Here is a 7,420-nt window from a genome sequence, read left to right on the forward strand (position 1 = left end):
GGCGTAGCCACGTTAGGGCACACCGGGCCCGTGCCCCCCCCCCCCCCCGAAATTTTTTTTTTTTGCCATAGCATACAGAGCAGAAAATGACGCTCGACCCTATCTGCCTGCTCGTCCCCACTACAGATCAAGGAGGTGCCCCCCCCCCCCCCCCCCCGAAAAAAATTTCTGCCTACGCCCCTGGACAGACAACGAAACTGCTTGTACTAGCTGCGACCACTGCGACGCGAGCTGCAACAGCGGAACTCCCCAAAGAAGCTCCGCACCCCCTTTTACTCCAACTCATTCCCACCGGTAAATCCCTGGCACTCCTCTGTTCTTTGGCCGAAGAGCACTGCCGCCGCCTGCCTCACCCTTTCATACCCACCGAACAAGAAAAGCCCTGTTCATTCCCCCTTGACCGCTCAAGAAGGAACCGTATGGATTCCGAAAAGTAGGGACAAATATTCACTCAAAGTTCCAAAGATAAGAGGGCGTCGGCGGGGCTTGCGTTTTCTACAGGCAAATGGTGTCGCCAGCGGGGTGGTCGCGCATTTTTTTTTAACTTTGTTGACAGCGGACGGACGAGGTGCATTGGAGCGGCGAGAAGAAAGGCGACCTCGCACGCGGCGACGCGGCTCGTTCGTCAAAGCGACAGCAAACCCCGGAGGCCGTACAGCTCGAGCACATGACGATATTCGTTTAAGTACATACACTGTGGTTCTTGCATTTATGAGCAAGCCTTAGAGCAACTAGTGTGTGCGTCGACAGCCATGCCGCAGTACCGCGCGCACGCAGGGACCCCAAGCAAGCACGAATGCTATGCGAAAATCCATACGTTGCGAAGATGGGAGGAGAAGACGACGTGCAGAATGAATAAATGTTTTCAAGGACGCGTGACAAGAAAAAAGGGCTTTGGAAAGTGGGAGAGTTATATTGGGGTGCCACGTTTTCTTTCTCTTTTTTTCAGACATCTCTCACCCTCTCTCTTTTTACCACTTCTTTTCTGTATGTTGTACATCGGACGGAAGCTACGAAGTCTGATGTGCCCCCATGCACACGTTCAGTTCACTCGCTAGAACTTGCTTCTGTGTCTGCTGCGCGAATCTGCGTCGAATGAGCTACCACGTCACAGGAATTTCGCTGAAGCGCCAGTCGAACACGATCCTCATCTACTTCCCGAAAAAGGTTCCGTGTTGAGATTCAAGAGATGCAGCGACAGCACCGGAATGCCCGATTGCGGCCAAAAAGGAAGCGATGACTCAGCACTTATCGCCTTCAGATGCGTCAATCGATCAGTCACTTATCACTGAGGATTCTTCAGTCGCCGAACCTGTGCACCCGAATGACATGGCAAATCGGTAAGCGTGGCTACAGTGCAGTTTATCCGTGAGCTGAGCATTGTACTGTACGTGTGCTGCATTGAGCTGTACGTATATACTGTTTATAAGCAATGTCACGAAGCTTATTGTAAATATTTACGATGCACTTTCAGATTTGTAGTTTGGCGAGGCTAGAAGGAAGTATAATATATATTGTGCACATTGTGCACAAAATTCTTCGTTGCAGAGTTCTTTAACTGCTAAAGTTGCCAATGGGGCTTGTTTGTATGACATTTCCTGATTACTGTGGTAATCGGTCACAAGACACAATAAATGGGACGCATGAAAGGCACACGGCGCCGGGTGTCCTCGTGTGCCTTTCTTGCGTCCCATTTGTTTGCGCTAACATAGTAATAATTTTTTTAACAGCATTGCGCGACCGCCAGCCGGCCGACACGTCAGCACCCTTATCACTACCTGGAGCTGAAAAACTAGCAAAAATAAGTATTTGCCAGACATCTTTGTTGGAACCATATTACGCGTTGGTTTATTCAATTTGCCATTTATTTTCTCCGTGTGCTGCTTCACTGAACGGTTTCTTGGCCCTCTCAAGTTTTTCAAGATATTTCTGTAAAACGCTGAAAGATCATCATCATCATCACATTTGATATTATTATTTTAAAAGGACTGAGTGTTGGGCGAGTTGGTACTCCATTACTACGAAAAACTGCGCAAAATAAACAGGGACAAGTGAGACACACGCACAAGCGCAGACTAGCAACTGGAAGTTTATTGAAGGAAGCACAAAAATATAAGTAACAAGAAAAACCACGTGAACGATTAGAGGTTGGCGGTTAGATAGTCTATCTCTAGTTTGTGTAACGTAAGCGAAGGCCTTGCAACGCACATGCTGCCATACTTGTGGATGTAGAATGCCTCAGCCACTTCTCGCGCTGTCCTATCTTTATGCCTTGACAACACCTTTGTTTCCTGCAACAACGGGTGACATTTGCAAACTTTGCAATGCAAGCACAAATTTGATGAAGGCTGAGCTTTCAGCGAAGCCCTGTGATCCATTAGACGATTGTTCACACACCTCCCGGTTTGCCCGATATAGCATTTTCCGCAAGACAAGGGGATGTGATAGACAACACCCTTGCCGCATGCAACTAACGCCTCCCGATTATTATTATTATTATTATTATTATTATTATTATTATTATTATTATTATTATTATTATTATTATTATTATTATTATTATTATTATTATTATTATTTGAAGCGGTATGAGCCTTTGGACAGAAGATGAAGAAGCACGAGAGCCGGGGCAGGAAAGAAAAGGAGGATGAAGTTGAAAATAAAGCGGATTAAGATGGACGCCAGTTCCATACTGAAGCTTTAATGCTGTTCCGTTATTTTAAGTAGGAACACTACATTATTTTGGCGCAGCCGGCCATCGAAGCCATCATGTGGGTGACGTTCTTCATTGACGAGACCTCCGAGGAGAAGATCATCTTTTCGAAGTACCAAGTTCAAGACGAAGCAGCGGTAGACCTACCTCGTGAGCTCAGCTCGGAAGAACTCGTGAACCTGGTTGTGGAAAAGGCAGCCGTGGACACTACTGAACTACGACGGAAAGGTGCTGTGAAAGTGAACATGCGTGTGGCGACCTTCAACGACCTAGTTCTTGAACCAGCGCGTCGAAAAGACTCAGGATCACGACCTTCGACAGAAGAGGTGAGCCTCGTTTTGAAAGCTCTTCAGCTGCAACAGGAACAGATAGTTCAACAAAACGAAATAATGACATCTCTTATAAGCTCTCTGAATGCTGAGAAACCGATGCCTAAATTCGTAGAACCTGATGCCTTCGACGGTGTGTCTTCAAGTCCAGAAAGTTGGCTTGATTTCTACGAATATGCCGCTGGAAAAAACAAGTGGCTCTCTGATGAGGCTAAAATCACCAACATGCGCGTTTACTTGAGAGGTGTTGCGCGAAAGTGGTATGAAACATGCATTCTGGAAGACAGTGACGACTCTTGGAGCCAGTGGAGGAAAAAGTTTTTGACTGCATTCCGAAGCAATCCAGTAGAAAGATGGAACACAGCGCTTAATTTCAAGTCTGAGCAAAGCTGCCTTGTCGAGTACTTCTTTGAGAAACGCCGGCTTTTAAAGCTGGCTGAGCCTTTGCTTCCGTTTACGGCCGTAGTTGCCTTAATAATGCATGGATTGCACACTAACGTGTTGAAGCAAGTGCAAATACTGTCGCCAAAAACTCTAGATGACCTCCTCGCGTGTCTTCAGAACATACCATCAGCTTCGGAAACAAGCATAACCGCCGAGTCAAGCAGCTGTTTCAGTCGGAGTAAAGCGGACTGGTCAAGCCGCGCTCAGCGAGAACCGAGCCACCTCGCAAGTAGCACAGATAACTTGCCCTGGCGCGTTCCAAGAGGTCGAGTGAATAATATCGACACTGAAGCTCAGGAGTATTCGACAGAAAAAAACTAATAAACGAGGGTGATCAGTCCCACCCGATGACTCCAAATGAGACTGTTTATTTAAGTTGCTCTAGCCTACTTCACATTCCCGTCAAAGTAGGAAACAAACATATGATGGCTCTGGTAGACAGCGGTGCTTCTGTGTCCATTATAAATGCCAAGCTGGTGGATACAAGTCGCTTGCATAGTGGAAGAATCCTACGAGTACAAGGCTATGATGGAAAAGTAACGTTGCATGATCAGTGGGCCTTTGTAAACATCGAGTTCCAAGGTCAGAAAATAGAGAGCGAAGTGTTGGTGATAGAGGGGGTGACGTACGACTTTTTGCTATCAAGACCAGATATAAAGAAGCTAAAGATCAATGTGTACTGGGACGATGTGGTTCTAGTCGAAGGAGTAGCAAGGAACGAGATATATCAGGGTAGACAAGATAATCTACGAGTTGTCAAGTGCGCGGAGGATATCGCAACGACCTACCCTGAACTTGTATGCATAGGAAGCTATCCTCAGGCGATGAAGTCGCACAAGGTTCCTTTCGAACTCGCTGACAAGACCGTCATCCGAAAAGCACCTTACAATATGTCAAGGGAGCGAAAGATGTGGCTCAAGAAAGAGTTGCAGGAGATGCTAGATGCTGATATCATACGACCTTCGGTATCACCCTTCGCTTCTCCCATAACGATCGCACCGAAAGAAGACGGAACCTTCAGATTATGCACCGACTACAGGGTTCTCAATCGTCAGACAGACCTCATACCATTTCCTATGCCGAAGATCGACACAATTATAGATGAGACCGGGGGTTGCCGACATTTTTCCCGCATCAATTTATGCAAAGGTTTCTGGCAGATCCCACTAACCGAAGAAACAAAAATGTACACCGCTTTTATCACGCCATTCGATCTCTACGAATATAACCGGCTTCCTTTCGGTTGGAAAAACTCGCCAGCGTGGTTCCAGAAGATCATGAACGACGTCCTAAAGCCTTTCCTTGGTGTTTTTTGTAATGTGTACATAGACGACATTATAGTCTTCTCCAAAACGGAGGCTGAGCATCAGGGCCATCTGTCTCAGGTGTTAAACGCCTTGAGCTTGGCACATCTCAAGGTTAATTTTAAGAAGAGTGCATTCTTTCAACAAAAAGTTGTGTTTCTTGGAAGAGTCTTCGATGGGAACACCAAAAGCACAAAACAAGAGTCCGTCGAGAAGATCTCCCAGTTGAAGAAACCATATGACGTCCATTCACTGCGTGTGTTTTTGGGATTGGCAGGACATTTCCGATCTTTCATAAAGGACTTTGCTGTCAAAACTAGATGCCTCACGCGCTTAACGCAGAAAGAAGTTCCCTTTGAATGGAGTGACGAATGTGAGAGAGTGTACCGTGACTTGGTGCACAGAATTTCTTCTGACCCAGTTCTGCGCATACCAGACTTCACTTTACCCTTTGAATTGAACACTGACGCCTCACATTATGGGACTGGTGCAGTGTTGTATCAAAAATGTATTGAAGCATCTGGCCGAGAAAAGCGACACGTAGTAGGTTACTACAGTTACACTTTCAAGCCGTCTGAAACAAACTACACTACTACGGAAAAGGAAGCACTGGCTGTTCTGAAGGCCGTTGACTACTTCCGCACGTACCTGGAAGGGACGAAGTTCACTTTGTTCACCGATCACCAGGCACTCACTCATCTCTTGAATATGACCCAAACTAAAGGGCGTATCGCCAGATGGGTGAATTACTTGCAGCAATTTGACTTCACCATCTCGCATCGACCAGGACCGCTTTTAACCGATGCAGATGCTCTATCAAGATTGATGGTACAAAACAACACAGAACAATCTGAAGAAATCAATGAGGTGAAGCTGTGGGAAGGCTCAGAACAACTGGTTTTTACTGAAGGTCGGTATCAAGTCTCACCAACTCTTGTTTCCAAAGTGCTTTACTTGTACCACGATAGCCCAGAATCTGGAGGACACGACGGATTTTGGCGTACCTACAACAAGTTGGTCAAGAGGTTTACGTGGCCTCACATGAAGAAAGACATCAGTCAGTACGTTCGTTCATGCCATGTGTGTCAAGTACACAAAGTCAAGTATAGACAGCCTACGGACACCATGATACTACCTAGCCACTCGAACGTGCCTTTTGAAGTAGTTCACCTGGATTTCGCCGAACTTAACAAGAAACGGGAAGGAGTCAGACAAACGCAAGCTTTTCTGCTGGCCATAGATGAATGCACCAGGATGGTCGCGGCACGAGCAGGAAAAGAAGATGCAAATAGCGTCATAACCCTGCTCGAAAGAGACATGTTTAGAACTACGCGGACAATCGTATGCGATAACGGCCCCGCGTTCAAGAGTGAAAAGCTAGCAAGATGGGCTCGAGATCACAATGTATCGATCAAGTTCTGTGCGCCATACCATCCTGCGGCGAATGGGCTTGCAGAACGTGCCATACGGGACGTGAAACAGTACATCAAGATGTACGATAGTTTTCCTGGTGGATGGAAATGTTCTTTAGAAGCAGCCATAAAACATCATAACCGATCCTACACAAGTGGCTTGGGGTGCAGTCCACAGTACGCTTCTACAGGAGAAACCCCTATTCTGCAGGCAGACCGTGAGTTGGGACTCTTGGAAAACCTCAAGATTGTCGAGGAGAGGCAACAAAAATCACAGGAGGAGAGGTACCGAAAACGAATGAAAAAGAATTTCGACAAGAGGCATCGAGCAGACATGCCAGACATTCAAGTCACCGACCTCGTACTAGTGAGAAAAGGAATAAGAGATTCCAGTGCCAAATTTTACGGGCCTTACTCTGTGACCAAGACAGCCACCCAGAACGGAATTTTGAAGACTGTCTGGTACACTGGTGAACGTGGATCAGTTGAATGTGCTTCAATTGGAAATGTCTTCAAGTATTACCCCAGGAGGGGTAATTAAAAGAAAGCGGGAAGGGTGAAGCGGTATGAGCCTTTGGACAGAAGATGAAGAAGCACGAGAGCCGGGGCAGGAAAGAAAAGGAGGATGAAGTTGAAAATAAAGCGGATTAAGATGGACGCCAGTTCCATACTGAAGCTTTAATGCTGTTCCGTTATTTTAAGTAGGAACACTACATTATTATTATCAGTAGTAGTAGTATTGTTATTACTATTTGGTATCTCATATTTTATTTGTCGTTGCAGTCCTCCAGCCTAAGCAACGAAATGGCGTATTATGCAGTGTGCTTGCACCCCCCCCCCCCCATTCCACATTCCTGTAGGCTTCTCAGAATTTCAACCCCCCCCCCCCCCCCCTGAGAGAATTCCTGGGTGCGCCACTGAGTGGAGTCAACTCATTTCATGTTCTGGGCAGTTGTCGGTCCCTTTAACAGCAGCTGAAAAGGATCACTGGAGGCGCAATGCTACAGAGTTATGGTTTGCGAATAGTAAATTTTGGAACCGAATCGAATATGAATCGAATAATGATGACAAGGAAACGAGTATACGAATACAAATTGAATACTATTCGAATAGTTTTCGAATACAGTACGTAAGGCAACCATCTTCAAAACAGTTATAGCATTCAATATTTTATCTGGAACAAAGAGTCACAAACATTAACAAAGGAACATTACGATT

The sequence above is a fragment of the Rhipicephalus sanguineus genome, chromosome 7, assembly GCF_013339695.2.
Source record: "Rhipicephalus sanguineus isolate Rsan-2018 chromosome 7, BIME_Rsan_1.4, whole genome shotgun sequence".
NCBI classification, from domain to species: domain Eukaryota; kingdom Metazoa; phylum Arthropoda; class Arachnida; order Ixodida; family Ixodidae; genus Rhipicephalus; species Rhipicephalus sanguineus.